The sequence below is a fragment of the Manis javanica genome, chromosome 17 (genome assembly GCF_040802235.1).
Source record: "Manis javanica isolate MJ-LG chromosome 17, MJ_LKY, whole genome shotgun sequence".
Taxonomy (NCBI): domain Eukaryota; kingdom Metazoa; phylum Chordata; class Mammalia; order Pholidota; family Manidae; genus Manis; species Manis javanica.
In genome coordinates, this window is record NC_133172.1 from 57,464,132 (window position 1) to 57,483,942 (window position 19,811).

A 19,811-nucleotide genomic window follows, 5' to 3' on the forward strand; every position below is an offset into this window, starting at 1 on the left:
CCCCTTTTTAATTCTGTCTCAGCAGCTTGGGCTTAACCCTGTTAGAGAAAGCATCGTCGTAAATCTGCATGAAGTTTCTGATGATTAGTTTTGCTTGGAATCAGGCCAAAGAGCCAGACATTTGCCAATTCCATATGTACATGTAAGTTCTTTCAAGAAAGAATGCATGAATCCCTCCCCCTGGGCTGGGGATGAGGAGTTTGGGGGCCTTGGAGAGGAGAGCACCTCCCAACTCAGTTATATGGGCAGAGGTATGCCGGGACCACTTCTCGGGCACTTTGATAGATGCTCTCACTGCAGCACCCAGGGTCCCAGATTATGAATTTTTTAGACAGATGAGAAAACTAAGACTCAGACTGTAAGTAACTTGCCCAAGTGCATACAGCTAATAAGACGTCAGCTGGGGTTTGACCCTGTCCTGTCTTATCGCAGCGTCCCTGATGCATGGACAAACAGCTGACATGGACAGGTCATTCTGTGCCAAATGAGGCCAAATACTGCATTTTGCCGATTAGCTGGTGACAAACAATCCATGTCACTGGTTATCCACTCCCCTGGCTTCCTTTCTCCTTCGTCTTATAGCTGATGCTATGCAGGACACAAGAGCAGTTGACTCAGAGAGGAGAGGGGGAAAACCGGAGATGAAAGAGAGAACCGGCCAAAGGTAAAAGTGTTCCCTCTACTACTTCAAAGGAAGAAGAAAACATGGCAGCACAAGAGCACAAAACTCCGGGTATAAAGACGTTTAAATGCACTTATTCTGTGCTCAGTCCTGGCAATGAAGAGCTGGTTTTTGATCGGTTGCAGGTATTATAGTCATGAAGCTAGTAAAAAAGCAGCGTGCTGAGGTTAGAGAGCCGAGAGACTGGGTTTCAGGCAGAGGGGCCCACTCCTCTTCTCGCCTCTCACTAGGGGTGTGTCACTGAGTAAGATAACCTGTGTCTCTCCCTTGGTCTCAGCTCCCGCACCCAAAATAGAGATAGCACCGCCTGGTGATGGCTAAATTCCCAGGCCAGCCTCGAGTGGGAAAACTGAAGCTGTCGGGAGAGAATGTCCACATGCCTTAAGTTGACCTCCACTCCTGCATCTGCCCGCAAGCTTGCTTGGATCAAAACCACATCTCCCTGCTTCTGAAGATCCCCAGGGTATGGGAATGGGAAGACGTGACTGTGGGCAGTATGCATTTTACTGTTGCAAAAGGGAGAGAGGACTCACCATTTCAAAGCTGAGGTTTAGCCTGGACTTTAGAGCCTTTGGGTTCCTTCCTGACAGCTGTGGGGCCCCCAGAGCAGGGCTCTCTCAGAAGAGGTATACGTTTGTGGGAATGCATGCCCATGTGTGTGCATATGTGTGTGTGCTTTGGAATCTTAAGCAGAAAAGAGGCAATACCTTTGCCCTTGTTTGGAAACATCTCTTGCGTAAGTCCATTTGGGTGACAATAAAGAATCTAGAATTAAGAATCAGACAATAGAGAGTGTCAGCCTGGATGCAGGTGGGAAGGGAGGTTTAAAGTCCATGGGGATTCTCTCCTGATGGCTTCAATGTTACCACTCAAAGCTGGAATGGGAAGTTAACTTGTGATTGGGAGAAAGGGTGGGGATGAAGGGAAGAGAGTGGTTTTAGAGCACGGAGTGGTTCATATTTCCAAGCTATTGTGTCCCCACTAGATGAAGAACAGAGAAGCAACTATCATCAAGCAAGTTTATACTCCATAAAAGCCAGCATTTGGAGGGTTCTAGGATTCCTTCAGAGACCACCTGCCTTCATTTAACAGTAAGAAAACCAGGCTCTAAGGAGGTGAGTGACTTCTCTCCTCTGTTGATAGATGAAGGCAGTGGTTCTTAACTAGGGGCTGTTTTAACCTCTCATCCCCAGATGAAACTTAGCAATATTTGAAATGCATTTGGTTGTCACAGGTATTGGGGAGAGAGCAAATATCATTCCTAGTGTCTGGTGAACAGGACCAGGGATGCTGCCGAACATCATACACCGCACAGGACAGCTGCACAACAAAAAATGATCCAGCCCCAAATGTCTAGAGTTTCCAGGCTGGGAAACCCTGGACCAAAACAAGGTTTGACTTCTACAAGCCCTTTGAGGCTCTCAAAACAGTTTGAGCTTCTGGTCCCCTAAAACCCTTAATACTCCCTCTCTCCAATGGCGGCATCCCCTGCACTCTGACACACTGGACCTCAGGGCTGTCTCTTGGTTCCTATCTTATAGAGTAAAACAACCGATATTTGGAAACATTCGGGTACAATAATGCAGGATAGAGGTTTGTGGTTGAATCAGGATATAACAGAAGTCAATCTCCAACTGAGAGAACCCCTAAAAAATGAAGCTAATAGAAAAATTGGATGCTCAGGGGTGTGTTATGAGTTTAAATGAACTGTGGGCTAAAATAAACTAGCTTGATTGCTCAACACAAATGGCAACTGTGGGTTGAATTTGGTTCAGCTATACTGCGGTTGTAGGTAAATACACTGAACTCTAATGGTTTTATAATAGTCTTATTAATTCACCCTTCGTAGTTAATGTTTAAGATAAACTCTGTGTCTTTAGAGTGATTTATGCATTCCGCTTTTGGAGAATTCCAATTGAATGAATATGAACCTAATCATTTTACACAAATGTTCTCCGAGGAGGGAACAGGAAGTATGAACCGGGGCCGAGACCCCCCACTGCTTTATTCATAGTGGATCAGCTGATTCATTCCTTATTAATTTAATGGAGTACAAGTAAGCAGCATAACAGCTTGAGCTTAGGAGTGTTTCACAAATGGGGCTTTTTGTCTGTAATCGCTTAATCCTGCCGGCTAGGCCTCATAAATTGAATAAAAGAGGGGACTGGGTTTTAATTAAGTCCAAGGAATGAGGCTGTGTCAAAGACACAGCCACCCCTGACGAACACAGGGGTGAAGTGTGTTTGGTTAATATCCCATGCTAACAGCATCCTGGCCTAGGGGGCCCCTGACTGGGACCTTTTGATGTCAGGCTAACGGGGAAATCCTTTGCCTTCCTTGGCTTGCTTCTCAAAGGACAGTGAGAAGGGAACAGATGACTCTGGGTTCTTGCCAGCCCAGACCTCCCCACCGAGGGGTGTTCCAGTGCAACAGCCACCATCCCCTTGTTTCGCATCTGTCCATATCTGGCTGAAAAACAGACAGTGTTGACCAGGAGTTCAGTCCGTGGAGAAAGTGAGGAATTATTTTTCTGGAACTTGTGCATCCTATGGGGAAAAAAATGGACTTCCAAGCCAGACTGACTTGGGTTCGGATCTTAACTGCACAAGACAATGGCTGCAGGTCCTTGAAGAGGATGGAGTAATGCCCTGCTGGTTTATTATACAGACTAAATAAGTTTCTGTGGTCAGGTCCTTTGCTCAAATGAATGATTTGTTGAGGATTTTCAGTGAAGGGCTGTCAGCGTTATGATGATCCCCTCCTGCCTAAAATAGAAATGTCCTTTATGAAAAATGTGATAATAGGCTTAAATGGAAAAATGCCCCCCATGTTTCCCAGTAAATATGCCTGGAAAGCCCACATTTGCCAAGGCTTTTCGTGGATCACTGTGCTTCTCGGAGCCCTGTGCAAGGCCCCTTGTGGGAGGTCCTGTCTGTCCCACAGAACCTGTGGCAACCACAAAAAGGGTCCCCCAAAGATGTCCACATACTAATCCCTAGAACCTGTGGAGATGTGACCTTCCATGGCAGAAAGGACTTTGCAGGTGTGATTAAGAGTCTTGGGGTGGAAGGATTACCCTGGACGATCTGCACCAGCCCAGTGGCATTGCACAGTCCCCATAAGTGACAAAGGGAGACAGCAGAGAGCGGGAGTGAGGAGCGTGGGGAGCAGCCCCACCAGCTTTGAGGATGGAGGGAGGGGCCATGAGCCGAGAAGGGCAGGTGCCTCTGGAAGCCGGGCAAGACAAGGAAACATTCTCCCTAGAACTCCAGAAGGAATGCCGTCCAGCTGACACTGTGCTTTTAGTGCAATGAGACCCACTCAGCGTTCTGCCCTCCAGAATGAGAAGGTACATGTGGGTGGTTTTAAGGCACCATGCTTGTGGTAATGTGTTACAGCCGCAAGAAGAATCTAACAGATTCCCGAGCCAGACAGTGCACATCCCCTGGGAGCATCTGCCTTCTATTCCGTTGCAATGAGCACTGCGTGATGGGTTCAGCCCGGTTCTTTGGCCAGTGTACCCAGCATGATTACTCGTTCCCTCATTTAGGATTATGAACTCCTCCATCCAGAGCACAGAAACTAGCACCAAGCTCTGTTCAGCGCAGGGTCCAGCACATGTTTAAGACATTTTGCTGATTGGAGAGGCAGGCCAACAAGCAAATTTGCTGGGACTGTGTGTTCCTTGAAGAACAAAATCCATTGAGACAGAATGAGCTCTACTTATCGAACCACGTATTGAACCACACCATTCCCACCACTGGATTCCAATTCTTGCAGCAGCTCCCAGGGTAGGCAATTGGAATGCCCATTGTGCTAGTACCCTGAGACTTCTGCAGTTTGCTGAACCAGGATTCAAACCCAGTGTCTTTTGGTTGCAAAGCTCCTGATCTTTCCACTGCCCAGAAAACTTGAAACGAAAGCTTGGTTTTGCAGATAGTTATTACTGGACTAATTTTTTATGTGATTATAGCATTCTCATTGTTGAAACTTCAGGAAAGGTTTTAAGAAAAAAGAAAAGCAACATTACTTCAAGTCCCACCAAGCCAAGCTAACACCCTCATCCACTCTGATTCTCCCCTTCAGTTCTTCCTTCCAACTGGCATGTATCGCCTGCTGCTCAGCACTCAAGCCGTCAAACGCTGGACAGCAGCAGCCTGGCCTCTGGAGTCAAGGGGTTCACAGGGCAGTGGGCACACGCTCGCGTGAAGAGTAGATGGCGGTGCTGTGTGGGAGGAGCCACGGCAGACAGATGCGCCCAGCAAGGCCCCCTGACCCGGACTGGGGCCGGGCCAGAGGGATCAGCCGATTTCTGCAAGAAATGACAGGCTGGGGCTTGGGAAACGAAATCAGGTGATGGAGAGGCGATGGGGTACCCCAGGCAGGGCCAGTGCTTGCCGGCAGAACCAGACTGTCGTCGTGAGAGGGGAATCTGGGTGAGCAGAGGTCACTCATTGAGCCCACAGCGGGTTAACATGGCTGTGTATTCGATTTACCCAAATCTACCACTTTCTCAGTCTGTGACCTTGGGGAAATGCCTTGTTTCACTTCCGGGCCTTAGTTCCTTTCTTTCTAACCTGGAGAGAACTTACTCTGAGGCCCAGCGATCGTAAGCACCAAGCAGCAGTACCTGCTTTCTTGTGGTTTCGTGGGCACTGCCTTCGTTCCAGCCTTTCTCTTACATTAGTTTCATTTCACCTCCCCCGGGCCAATGAGGAAGTTGCAATTATTGCCCCATTTTATAGATGGTACCAGTGAGGCACAAAGGGTGCCAGAGACAGAGAGAACAGAGTTGAGGTTCAGACTCCAGAGGCCTGGCTTCAGAGTCCAAACGCTCACCACTAGGCTCTGCCCCATCCAGACAAGACAGCCGGATGTCCACCCAAGAGATGCTGGGGCGCCTGAGGATGAGACATTCTCTGCTACGCCACCCACACAGGTTGAACTTTTGCCTCTTGCATATCTGATAAGTCAGTCTTTAGCTATTAATGATAGCTAGCATTTATTAAAAACGTATTATTTGCCAGGCGCAATACTAGATCTTCTGCATGAATTGCCTAACTTAATCCTCAGACCATCACTGTGCCGGTTCTCATTCAATTCATAAAGAAACAAAGATTCAGAGAGACCAAACTATTTTCCTGAGGCCACACAGCTAGGAAGGAGTAGACTTTTGATAGGAGCCATATAGGAGGCTCATGTCTATATCCCGAACCATGTCGGTACATGTGCAGAATGCAACTGGGCTGGGGAGATACATCTTTGGCTGGGCAGGTGTGAAGGCTGAGGGAGTTAAAGAGAATCAGCCTCACCAGCACAGGCCCGAGCTGTGCCCGACCCAAACAGAGTGAAGACGCCTTCCTCTCTGGTCATGCCCGCAGGAAAGCCAGACTGAACGGCGCCTGGGGACCACACGTCACACGCATGTCCTCTCTAGCTCACACTACTGGAGAATTGCAAAGACGCTGTCTTGATGGTGTCCCCGCACCCTGGGGCCTGGGCATTGCCTGCCCCTCTTGGGCATCCTGGTGCTGTGCCTCCTCTGGGGGCTGCTGCCCTGACTCAGCCTGGGCCCTGTACTGACCATCTCTTCTACTCTCGTTGGTGTCGCACACCTATTGTGTGTCCCACCCCGGCCCATGTGTCTGGGCCCCACAGTGACCTCTGCCAGTCCTTGCAGAGCTGGGGGCTTCCACTGGTCCTACCAGGACTGAGAAGTGGGGAATGAGTTAGCACATAGGATCAGAAAAACCATGCAACTTAACTCCAGAAGCTGTGCTCAGTGAGTAATTAAATGTGCCCTGATACTCTGTACCCTTGGTTGTCTAACCAGAGCTCTGTTATTAAAGGCTGTGCAATGCTTCCTAGTTATTAAAGCAGCATTCGGTAAGCGGGCTTACTTTGGGAGGCTGAGACACCCAGAGGCATTGAGGCACCTGTCTGGGGTGGAGACACCTGAGGCATTACTTACGGATTTATGTACTAAGCAAACAAACCTGACACTCCTTTCCTGCCCAGTAGAGCATCCCTCTTTACCCATCAGCCCGAGAGAGGGACCTCTTCTGTGCATAAAGTGACCTTACAGCCTCACCGTCACTCCAGGGAAGGAGGATGGGGTGATGGGAAGGAAGAAAGTTTTATTGAGTGGATTCTATGTGCCCCTTGCCCTGCTGAGCTTCAAGGTCCTCAAATGTACACAGGGGACACTAATTCTCGATAGGGCTCTTCAAAATGAAGGTAATGGTAATGCTACTAATATCAGTAACAACTAACATTGGACCGTTCTCGAACATTCTGCATTTCTGCACGTCCAGCACTGTAGATGACACCTATAGAATAGAGTAGGAGCAGTATATGCTGGAAAATACCAGCCCCGGGAAGGTAGCTCACTCTGGTAATTGTCGAAAAAGTCCCTTCTTGAAGAGCAAATGCCTTTGCCCTGCCCTGCACGCTACCAAAATCATAATAATAACAATCAGATCGAAAGAGAAAAAAGAAAACCTGTTGGTTTTCCTTCAAAAGCAGTTTAGTTTTGTTTTTTAAACTGGGGCCACCTTCCTTGTCCACTACTGACTTTCAGACAGATCACTGGACCTTGTACCAAATGAGGAGGGTGAGGATGCGCTCTGAAAACACGCTCTGCCTCGTTAACAGCTCAGGGTTCCTTTAAACATAAAATTATAGCACAATGTGTGGGAGGATGGCAGCATTATCCTTTATCACAATACCCACCAATTTTGACTCGTCTCAAGTGTTATTATAAGAAATAGAATTTACTGCTATGGACTTCTCTTCAATAGGACTCCTTCCCTGTTTAATGAAATGTCATTATTCCAATACAAACCCTTTCTTTCTGCAGCCTGTCCCCCCGCAACCCAGCCACTATATTTCATTTCCTGCAGTTACTCGCTATTATTGCCCTTTTTCCACAGCTATTGATTTAGGTGTGTATGGTTATTACAATGCAAAATAAAACAGCTCCCCCATCCATTCTACCTTGTACCATTGAACATTAACTTAATTTGTTTCAAATCTGCATTTGATTTGGCAAGGAAACCATTTATCTTTATGAAGAAAGCCCTCATAAAGTAGAGAGTTTAGGAGATCACCGCTTTAAAAATTTAATAGTCTTGTGTCTTATACACTAGGAAAATGAATTAAACCTTCAAATAGTATATGTCTCAATGTAACTTTTTGCATTTCACACTATGTGTAATTTATTCTTTTCTGGAAGAGGGAAAAATTAGAGGGCAGCTTGCAGGATGTGGCTTGCTTTGCAGTGCATGAATAGAGCCCGGGTCCACTCCTCACGAGCACTGCGATTCGCTGTAAATCCTCCTACAGCTCAGGCTGAACTTGACATTGTAGCTTCAGGTGGTACAAGTATGGGTTCTGCCCAGGGCTCCAGGTGGGAGGAAAAGGAGCTCCAATCCCAGGCAAGGAGGCAGAAGAGAGAGCTCATACAGAGCTGAGTCACCTGTAAGCAAATGCTTCCTCTCAGAAGTGACAGCACCTCGAAGAGGGTGCAAAGCCACGCCTGAGCTCAGGTCTCAGAACAGAAGACGCTGGTATCAATGCTACAAACCCTACTTTACAAAAGGGAGGGCAGACGCTCCAGCCTCTGCTGTCTCTCCCTTTTTTATGGTGACCCTCCTTATCTTTCTTGCCCCCTCAATCTGTGATCTATGTGGACAACACAGAACCCCAGGTCATGGAGGGTGAAGCTTGAAGAGTAGGAACCTATAAACTTCTCAGTCCTATAGAAAACTGAAAACTTCTCAGTGAAAATATGGGACATTAAGCCTGGGGAAAAATAATGATAAGCATGCAATAATAATGACTGATTGATGGCTATGTGCCAGGCACTGTCCTAAGCTTTGATAGCCAAATAACTTATCTAATCTTCAATCATTCTTAGGGTATAGGTCCTATATTTATCCTACTTTTAAAGATTGGGAAACTGAGGCATAGAAAAGTTAAGTACCTTTCCCAAGGTCACACACTTAGTAACTGGCACAGCAGGTATCTGAAACCCAGAACTATAATTCTGGACATCGCAGTTAGTTATTACATATATATTGTCAGCTTAGGATATGGAGTGCAAGATCCCTTCCTTTGAATATTTGAAAGGCTGCCAAATAGAAGAGGCTGCCTATTCTGCGTGACTTCAAGGACACTGAGAAACCCTTCACATTTGCATAAAGCACTCCCATAATTCACATATTTTATCCTCAAAACAACCCCAAATGGTAGCCATAAAGACACAGAAATCTTGTGACTCAGAGAGGAGATTCGCCTTGCCCAGTCCACACAGTTCAAAAGAGGCATGAGCCAGCTTCACACCCACTCCTCCTTACAGGGTGCCCTGAACTCGTTCCATTACCCACAATTACCTGCAGCATAAATTCAACCAAACTTGACTCTGCCTGTGTTATAAATCTTGCATTCTGCTAAGCTCTGAGATTCAAAGATAAAACAAAGCTGCTTTTAAGGAATTTACATTAAGGATGGAAAATAATCCCTCGCAATCTGACCTTTCAGATGCCAGAGGAGTCACACGGAATGTACGGGTGAAGAGAGAAAAGGGAGGCTACGTCTAACACAGAGAACACACGGATGGACGGGCACCCCAGGGAGACCCTTTTGGTTCAGTTTAAGAATCCCATCACCTTTGCCAGAGATAGCAAACTCATTTATTCTGACACCATCAGAGAAGGATTTAATGGCTTATTTTTAGACTGCACAGCCAGAAAAACTAAATACTGGATAAAAGCTGGAATTTGATGGCCCTCTAACCCTCTCATACCCCCAAACATCAATGAGATCTTGGCTTCTCCGTGAATTATTCGGTTAGTCACACAAATCAGTTCTATCCCACAGTACATAGTGGCTGCCACAGAGCTTCCGGCCAAGCACTCTTTCCCTGTGTTGAACATCCCCAGCCAAAGGGGAGAGAGGGACATTAACCACATTTCCTTGGTAATTGAGTCCCAAGAGTTCCATGATCACTGCTGTGTGCTGTTCTTCTGCTCGTTATGAAGAATTTTCTATAAGGCATCCTTGTCCTTATTAATGATTCTAGAAGGTAGGCTGGTACCTTTTCAATACTGATTGACTCATTCATTCCACAAACATTTATTGAGTGGCAAACCCTATGTTAGTTGCTGAGAGAATTTTCTTCAACCCAACAAGATGCCCTTCTAACTCCCAGTGTAAGTGATATAAACCGGCATCAACTAAGGCCTAAAGGGACATGGTTGGTGTCTGATACCCTTGGACCCTCACCATGGAGGGAAAAAAAGGAATCTGGGAGTTTTTCTGTTACTTGTTAAGAGAATCTAACAGGGACTTTGAAGTAGGTAACAACAACAAAAAAAAGGTACTAATAAATAAGGTAGGTTTTATTCCATAATAGCAACTAGTGGTAGACAGAATAATGGCTCCCCAAAGAGGTCCACATCTTAATGCCAGAATCTGTAAATATGTTACCTTTCATGGCAAAAGGGGACTTTGCAAATGTGATTAGGTTACGCATCTTGAGATGGAGAGATGATCCTGTATGATCTGGTGGATCCAGTGTAATCACAATGGTCCTTAAAATAGGGAAGCAGGAATTTCAGAGTCAGAGACAAGTTTGAAGATGGTACACAGCTGGTTCTGAACAGGGAGGAAGGGGCTGTGAGTCAGGGAATGCAGGTAGCTTTCAGCAGCTGGGAAAATAAGGACAGGCTCTCCCCTGGAGCCTCTGAGAGGAACACAACCCTCCGACCCCCCGATTAAGGGCTCTGGCCTCCAGGATTGTGAGATGATAAATATGTGTTGTTTAAGCAGTAAACTGGTACAGTATCGTTTGCTGGGTCATGTGTTTACCAAGTGATTTATATTCATTCATTCAAAAAATATATTCCCCGAGTAAGTATGATGCTCCAGGCATTGTGCAGGCTCTGAGGGTTCAGGAGTGGCCCTAATAGCGAGGAATTGATATGTAGTCTAGCAAGAAAACAGCCCCCGAAGTTCAGTAGTGCTGCACCCATTCTAGTGATAAGAAAATGAAGGCACAGAGGAGTCATGTAACTTCTCCAAAGTCTTTTGAGTTATAAGGGGACCAGCCAGGATCCAAATGCATCTGTCTTACAGAAAAACCAAGGACATGTCCACAGCTTTCACATTGTTGAGAACAACTCAACAATGCAGACCTAAGATTCCTTCACACACATAAGCCTCTTACTTTCCTCTAAACTCCCTGAAGAGCTAGCTGCACACATCCTCTTCTCTGAGGGGACAGTGGCCGTTTCTAAAGCTGCTTTGAACTGTGGAGGTGCTCAACTTTCTTCTCTTTGGGATTGCAGACATTATCTTACTATAGGCAGCCCCTAATATTTTGATTATTTTGATGCAAATCCATTACCCATAATAAATTCCCCTGCTTTCCAAATGCAATCGATTTTAGAAGCATGAAAGCAAAAACTAAGTAAGCTCTGACAGTCTTTGTGAGTGTCCGTGACAGGAGAGGCCTAAGTGGCTGAAAGCTATTTTCTTCACCCGTCAATCCTCCGGATAATTCTCCTTGCACGAACTTGTGCTCATCCGGTCTGGCTAGTGCTTGCCTTTTGGACGTATATGAGCAAATAAATGTAATTATGAGCAAGATGTAATCACAAATGCCGCGCTATGAAAGCCGTTGGTTAACAACATGTGCAGAAGGGTAGATTGTTTGGTTCTCTCCCAGGAAGAAAAACACACCAGAAGAATGGCCTATTTTATGTTTTATCTGTGAAAGTACAACATTTAAATGCAGAATTTGACTCTCCAAGAACAGCGCCAGAAAACCTTTTAACAGAAACAGCAGGGAGAGAAAGCTTTTTAAATCATGGTCCTCCATGAAGGATTATGAAAATGGGGTCATTGCATGAGACGGAATTGCAAATACAATGAGGAAAATCTTCTCCTCTGTGTAAATACATGAGGACAATTTATTCTTCTCCATTGAGCTATCAGAGGATATTTTCAGCTTCCAGAAAAGAGAAAAGGAGAGAAGCCACTGTGTGCAAATGGATCTCTTCAGAGTGATGTGCTCGGCTAGTACCTGGGTGTTCACAGTCAGCTTCTCGCATACTGACCCAGGCCACCAAAGAACAACTGCCCTAAGCTTGGTAAGCAACTGGGCACCCAGGCGCTGACTGAAGACTCTCACCTGTATCTGGTCCCTAGGAGAAGAACAAGAAAGGGCACATCTACCCGTGTCGGAATGCCCACATGCCAGCACACCAGGCCAGGATACATTCATGTGATCAGGCACTTATCATCTGCAGACCCAACCCATCTCCTAGAAATATCCACCCCGAGCAGTTAGGTTGTTTGGCCAACACTGGATTCTGGCTTCTTTGGTGAGACTGTCAGGGGGCAAGATGTCACTCAACAATATATCTGATTTCTAAGTTATAATGAAAGTAGCAGCTGCATGTTGCCAGCTGTGTGGCACCCCAAACATGGATATGCCCTCTTTAGGAGTCACGATAGTGATGGATGGTAGATGGATGATCGATTATAGACATATAGATAGAAAGGTTTTTATTTTTCACTTGACATTTCTTCATCACTCACAGTGAAATGAGTTGGGCAATTACCTCTACACTAGGAATGTAGCAGGTAACAAGATAGGTTCTGCCCTCAAGCATATTATTATCTAGTTGGGAGAGACAGATGAACAAATAAACAGATTATATCAATAAAAAACAGTAGGTGCCATGTGAGAGCGGGTGACAGCGGGCTGCTGCTTTGGTTTACCTCCGCTAGGTTTCAGAATCTTGACTCAGATTATCAACTGGCCTCACCCATCCAAATACATTAGTTAAACTCCAAAAACGGCCTTGTTTTGTTTTTTAACAAGACTTGGTGAAGAGAGCTAAGCATTTTTCATGAATGACCTATGCACAAAATAACAAGCTATATAGTGTTTCCTATACAATGAACTTCAGTAATGCTGTATTTCTGCAGTGCTAAAATTCATGTTTTTTACATTTTAGCATAGCTAAAAATAGGATGTCTTTTATTGGTGGAATCTCAAAATTACAATGGAGAGCATTTTTCTTTCTTAGATATACATAAAATCATGCTGTGTCTTACTCTTAGATGCAAGGACTTATAACCTATATGAATATTTTAATATATCAATAATAACTATACGCAGACTACTGATTACTAATTATATGCAGGGTGCTAATAAATGTTTAACAACCTGAAAGATATATATTAACTCAAGATGGATCATAAAAATAAAACCTCAAGCTATAAAACTTGAAGAAAACAGAGGGGAAACCCTTTTTGACACCGGATTAGGCAATGACTTCTCAGACGACGTAACATCAAAAGCATGATCCATAAAGAAACACATTAATAAGTTGGACTTCATAAAAATTTTAAACGTTTAACTGTAGAAAAGACAGCATTAAGAGAATGAAAAGACAAGTCACAAATTGAGAGAAAATATTTGCAAGCCATGTGCTTGGAAAAAGGATTTGTATTCAAGACATACAAAGAACTCTTGAAAATCCACAGTAAGAAAATAAATATCTTGACAAATAAATAAGGACACATGAGGACACATGAAAAGTTGCCCAATATCATTAGTCATTAGGGAAATGAAGATTAAAACAACGATAAGACTCCACTACATACCTGTTAGAATGACTAACTAAAATGACCAATCTTAGCAAGTCTTAGGATGTGAAAAAACAAGGACCTCCTACACTGCCAGTGGGAATGTCAAATGGCACAACTACTTTGGAAAACAGTTTGGTGAAATCTTAAGAAGTTGTAGCATCTACCGATCATATGATCCAACCTTTCCACTCCTAGATGTTTGCCCGAGAAATGAACATACTTGTGCATACAAAGTCTTTTACATGATGTTTGTAGAAGCCTGGTTTGTAATAGCCCCAAACTGGAAACTCCCCAAATATCCAATAATATGTGACTGGTTAAGCAGAGGCATAATCATACAATGGACTATTTCTCAGCAAAACAAGAATGAATCATCAATACACACTGCAACATGCATTAGTCTCAAAATAATTGGGTTGTGTGCAAGAATCCAAATGGAAATGAGTACATACTGTATAATTCCATTTATATGAAATTTTAGAAAATGCAAGCTAATATATATGACAGACAGCAGAGGAGTGGTTGCCTGAAGGGAAGGACTGACTGCAAAGGGACACAAGGAACCTTCAGGGGCAATGGACGTGTTCGTTATCTTGGGTCAATGGTTCCCTTAGTATCTATCTATCCAAACTTACCAAATTGTATATTTTGAATATGTGCATATTATTGGATGTCAATTATACCTCAATAGAGCTATTTTTTTAAAGTAGTAGATACTGGAATGATTTTAGTGCTGCATTCTTAAAATATGCCCGTACATACAAAGTCGATTGATGATTCATAACAAAGTGGTAGGTGAACTCATTTAACAACAATTTTTTAGCACAATTTATTTGTTCTGGATACTGGAGTTCAAGTGCAAAAGTATTAAGTAGTCAGTGTGATCACCTTCTTCCCTTTTAAACAGGCTGCTTTGGTTTATGTGAATTCATTCCCTCACTCATTCAATAAATAATTCTTGAGCACCGACTAGTAACCAGCCCTCTTCCAATACACCATTTTGAAGTCTCTATTTCATGGAGCTTGCAATCTAGCAAGGAAGACAGATAATTAAAATGCAATGCTATAGATCTATACCCTTCATTGGAAATTATTTTGTGTACCCACCATGTGCCAAACAATGTATAGTAGAAGTTAGCAGGCAACTAGGTTGCCTGTCTTATGGAAATGTGAAGCCCAAGCTGAGAGATGGACATCAGAGAAGACACTATAATAAAGCACATTCCCTGAGCCTGCAACCTGGAAAGCAACCTTCTGTGAGGCCATCCTAGACTCCCAAAGAAAGTGATGTTCAGACGATGGTTTTGCTCTCTAATGATGCCACGCCATCTTGAATAGCCGATTGACAGCTTTGTTTCCTAAGGCTTGAGGATTGCATTCTAGGACAGTCATCCAGATGGGCTGCATGATCAACATCACAGTGAGCCTTCTCCGAAGCGCCAAGAGAAAACATGGATGATACAGAAAACATCAGGCCCCATGTCCCAACAATACTGAAGATAACCCACTGCCAACAAGAGATTTCACCGGTGACTGGGGCATATGTCAGTCACTCCTAAAGAGATGAGACACCTGTTTCCCAAAACTTCCCATTCTCATGTCTTTGGAACAGTCAACGCATGCAGCTATTAGTAGCTACATCGCTGTAGCAAAGGCGATCATCTGAGTCATTAAACACTGAGTAATGCCGATGTTCACCTGATAACAAACACTACATTCCTTGAATATGGCAAGGATAGGATGTGTATACATCAAAGGTGCTGTATAGAGGGGTAATTCCCAGAGATGCTTAAATTTCAAATCAAATCACCTTGCAGAAGCCAGCGAGAACATTTATTCAATATCAGCTATCAGATTTTCTGTGCTCAGATCTGTCTCTCTTTGAGTCCTTACTCAAGAAGAAACACGAAGTCTTTTTTCAGTACGAATGGTGTACCATCAATAGTGCTTTATGAAATAACATAAAGGGTAAAGTGATGTTTTTCTGCAGCACAAAGTGGTCTTACAGGAAATGTGCAGCCAGTTGCATCCCCTGAGACCAGGTCTCCACCAGAGACGTCAAGTAAAGCCCATGACAGCAGCAACTAAGCCTTCTTGTCTCCTCGTCTGGGTATAAGAGCAATTTTAGTAGGCCAGACTTGGGTTTTTCTCCCAGAAATCTTTTATTCCTTTCCCTTTGAGTTTCTAAAGTAACAAACCCAGTTTTCATATATTTAGTACACCATGCCACTGGGCAGGACAGCCTCCAAAACAGGCAGGTGCGCAGGCAGTATAGATCATTTGTTCTGGAAAGAATTCAGAAGCATCTAACCCAGTCTTCTTATTTTACAGACAAGAAGTCTACAGCCTAGAAAGTCAGGGTTTCTCCAATACCTCCTTTCCATTTGGTCAGGAAATGCCTGTGATATGCTATGTGCATGTCATTGCAGTCCCCACAACATCTTGGGTTCTAGGAGTTTTGCTAAGTTTTTAGATTTAAAAAAAATGGGACCACAAAGGCTTGGAAGTTGTCGCTTAGTGACGTGACTGACCTTTCACCCTGGATCTTGGACTCCAGGTCCAGTGGTCTCTCTCTCTCTGACATAATGCTGGCTGATGTCAGAAATGTCACAACTCATAACCCAGGATATTTTAAAGTCTCTCTGCCAATAAGACAGAAGGACTTGACAATATGGCCATTAAATCATTTTGCCATGGCAAATTCAAAGACTTCCACTGCTTACAAGTGGCCCCTGGTTAGGGGCTTGGGCTGTGGGTGTTAGAGCTCCTGTCAGGCCTTCACCTTTAGGCTGTGAGCCTCTTTAGATGGGTTCTTCCTGCAACTCTGTTCCATTACATGAAGAATGGGAATAAATAGAGCACAGGGGCGTTCTTCGGTGAAAAGATTCAAATCAAAGGGTGCAGCTGGTTGGAGGGTGTTCCTGGGGAAAGGGATGTTGCATATGCGTTCTCATCAGGTTTACAAAAGCACCAGACCCCCTACAGAACCAGGGACATGTCCACAGTGATGTTTCCAAAGTGCGGGTCTGCTCACATGCGTCCTCGCTTCTCCTTTGCCCTCAGGATGAAGTCCACACTCATTCACAGAGCATACCGAGCTCCAGTGATAGGACCCCTGGCTTCCTCTGTCCACATCTTTTCTTGACAACCTGACCCGCTGCTCTGCCTTCTTCACACATGCCCATCTGCTTTCCATTCTCACCCTCCCCGAACTTCCCCCTCACCTCTAGACCCTCGCACAAGCTGCTCCTTCCACCAGGGAAACTCTTCTCGACCTTCAGACCCAGCTCAGACACGATGCTCTCTGGAGCTGTGCCTGTGCCCTCAGCCCTGTGATGAAGGTACCTCGTGTGAGCCTACTATTCTCGCCATGCACAGCCCTTCTCGCACCGTAACAGAACAGCCTGTGTAATGTCCAGCTGCTGGCCTGTTGGAAGCTCCCAGCTCAGCCCAGTTCCCAATGCCAGGCTCGGTGCTTCACACACACTAGATGCACAAATGATTATGTCAAATAAATGATTGGATGAGTGTATAATAGGTGAATTAATGCTATGACTTGGTCTATAGCGGTTATACTAAGGTTGCCACAGCTGAAGGCAGCAAAGGGTGACTGGAGGTGTAGACCTGTCTTCCCATGTGATTTTTTTTGGAAGATGTCACAGAGTCAGTCCAGTGCAGCAACCTGTGTGGAACAGCCCACCCAGGGCACATACAGAATGACTATTTGCTGCATACGCGTGAGAGGCTCTGGGAGATCCCAGCCTGCTCTGAAGAATCATCAGCCAACCAAGGAGGTGACTCTAAATGTAAACGCACTGTCTTGTGTGCTACAGAATTTATTTCTCATTGGTGCTTAAATGAAACCAGAGACAGACAGAGGCTTAATGAACAAAGACTCTAGAGAGAGGCAGCCTGTCCATAGGTAAAATGAAATCACTCCTGATTACCAGTGGACAGCAGTTATGAGCTCCTGTACACAATTTTAAGGTAATCTTATAATTTAAAAAGGAAGAAGAAAGGCCACTTGAACTTAAAGGCAAGTGGCATCTGGCTCAGCTGTGATTAGAATCAAGCAACGTCCTTCTGGTGCTTGCGTGGCAGTGGCTTCCCTGGCTTCACAGAGGGTTAATTGTGAACCTTAGGGACGCCTAATGGCCCTGGTTATCCAAACCTTGATTCCAAGCGCAGGCTGCACGTTATGTTTTCTCTGCACATGCACAGACATATTAGAACGTGAAGCAGAAACGACAGGAGATGAGTACCTCCTCTCTCCTCAGAACTGTCCCAGGAGAGCTCCCCACCGCGACCTCCTCAGACCCCGGCTTTGCATTAGAGTTATTGTCCGGAGAGGAGATTCGGTTAGAGCCTCTGATTCATTTCTTATAGTGCTCTCTTGTTTATTTGTGCTGGCAGCTAACTTGTAAAATTTTATTATGATTTTTTTTTCTTGGTCTGTGTCATGGAAGGGATAAAAAGACCAATGATTCTATCATCAGTCCTAAATGCAGTTGTATAAATCCACACCAAGGCCGCGTGTCTACAGGGGAACCTCAGGATAACGGGTCATTCTGCTCCCGACGGTCATTCTGTGGGTTTAGATTTCGTGTTGCTAACAACCCAGAAGGCGGAGGGAGGTGGGTAAGCATAAGGCTCATGGCTGCCACTGGTGGAGTGGCCATGCTAATGTGAGTTTCAGATTTCATCCTCTTACCATACTGGTATTAGTGTGATCTTTATCAAACACAATGTGACCAAGTCACCGCCACCGCCAATTTGGTGATTCACCAAAATAACCGTGGCTCGCTGTAATTGCCACATTGAGTACTTCCCAAGATCCCCTGCCCCCAGCTTCAAGCTATATGCTCCCAAGACACTAAAACATATAAAGTACCCCTTGCAGGTCGGCGGTTTCATGACTCTGTGCCCTGTTTACGCTGTTCCCTCTCAGAGCATCCTCCACTGCCTCCCTCCGCGGCTTTTCCCCCAAGTGTTACTTTTTTATCCAGAGTTAACTCCCCAGACATCATCTCCACCAACCTAGTCCAGAAACACCCTACTGAACTCCATCAGTCTTTCGAAATAGTCCATTTGAGTATCTTTACCCCTTGCCAAACTATACTTGAATTCACGATTCAGACCAGGATCCCTCCATCCTATTTCCAAAGCCCAATGCTGTGACCAGTGTATGGCAGGTATCCAATAGCTTCATCGGGCACTTCATGGTTTAGCCCCACATCATTTCCTCCAAGAAGGGATCCCACCCCTCAAGGCCTGGTGGCCTTTTGTCCAGAGTTAACTCCCCACACATCATCTCCACCAACCTAGTCCAAAAACGCCCTACCTCCTATTTGCCTGTGTAGCACACTATTTAATCACACTTGCAGAATTCATTGGTATGCCTTTAAATTTCCCACTTACTTGTTTATTCTCCCCGAGGAATCAGAAGCTTCTCAAGGGCAGAAAGTATATCTTCCTTGTGCATGCCCAGGGCCTAAAAGAAAACAGGAGCTTAGTAAAAACATGCCAAGTAAATAAATGAATGAACAAAGTATACAGAGAAAGAGCCCCTTTGATTAAGAACCTAGCAGATCTTTCTAGGGCCTCCAGTGACTCCCACTAGTTCTTTGAAGACCAAGACCCCACCAGCATTGCTTCCAAGACTGAAACAGATGGGAGAGAAGCCCTTCCGAGTAGGAGTATCACACCCCTGCCCTGAACCTTCTGGAACGCCCAGAACACCATACTGTCAGAACACGATGACGGATAAAAACTGCAAAATTAAATTCAGGCTCATCTTGCAATTTTGTGTTTAGCCTTCTGTTGCCAACCTAGGAGGTGCCAATAAAACAGCTTGAGGATTTACAACTAATACCTTCCCTAAGACAGCATTGTCTTTTCGGCAGTCAGGACTCCACCAAATTGCTGCTTTGGTGCTGGGTGTGTTTAGGGGACTGGGAAGGGGTGGAGAAAGACAATGAGATTCATCTTTCAGCTGTCAGTCCCTTTTAGCTGGTTAGGTACAGTGGTTTTTGAGTTTTATGGTGGCTCCAAATGAGACAGATGGAAACATCCTAGCCCCAATCTATAGGATTGTATTGTCTTGGTTGGGGGTTCGTTTTAACAAAGGTTTCGTCCTCTCCTCTCCACTTAACCATGTCCATTCTTCTAGCCTGAGGAGAAAGTGGACCTACTGCCTTTTCAAGGAAGAAAAGTATCTCACCAAAGTCAGTGTTAGAGTGAAGTGTAGTTGATTTGGGCAATTCTCTCGAATATGCTGGAAGTCTCTATCTAAATCATGACTCTACAGAACCATCTTAATTAATGGCTGGGCTGTGTCAGTGGGGGATGGAGTTGGACTGTTTGAGGGCAGGATGAGCTCTGCTTTAACGCAGTTACAGAAGAAATGAACGGTACATGATAAAGACAGGGTTTCTGGCACCAGCTTGATCCGAACCTAGAATTTATA

The 19,811-nt window shown here is 44.9% G+C and overlaps 1 long non-coding RNA gene across 2 annotated transcripts in view; it reads right to left on the bottom strand.

Annotated features, from left to right (window-relative positions):
* LOC118967520 (uncharacterized) overlaps positions 1 to 19,811 on the bottom strand; it is a 398,901-nt gene that overhangs the window by 120,095 nt on the left and 258,995 nt on the right. For both annotated transcript variants that reach the window (XR_012126582.1, XR_012126583.1), the window contains exon 3: positions 18,764 to 18,836. This is a non-coding gene — a long non-coding RNA (uncharacterized lncRNA). The remainder of the gene's footprint in view (positions 1 to 18,763; positions 18,837 to 19,811) is intronic.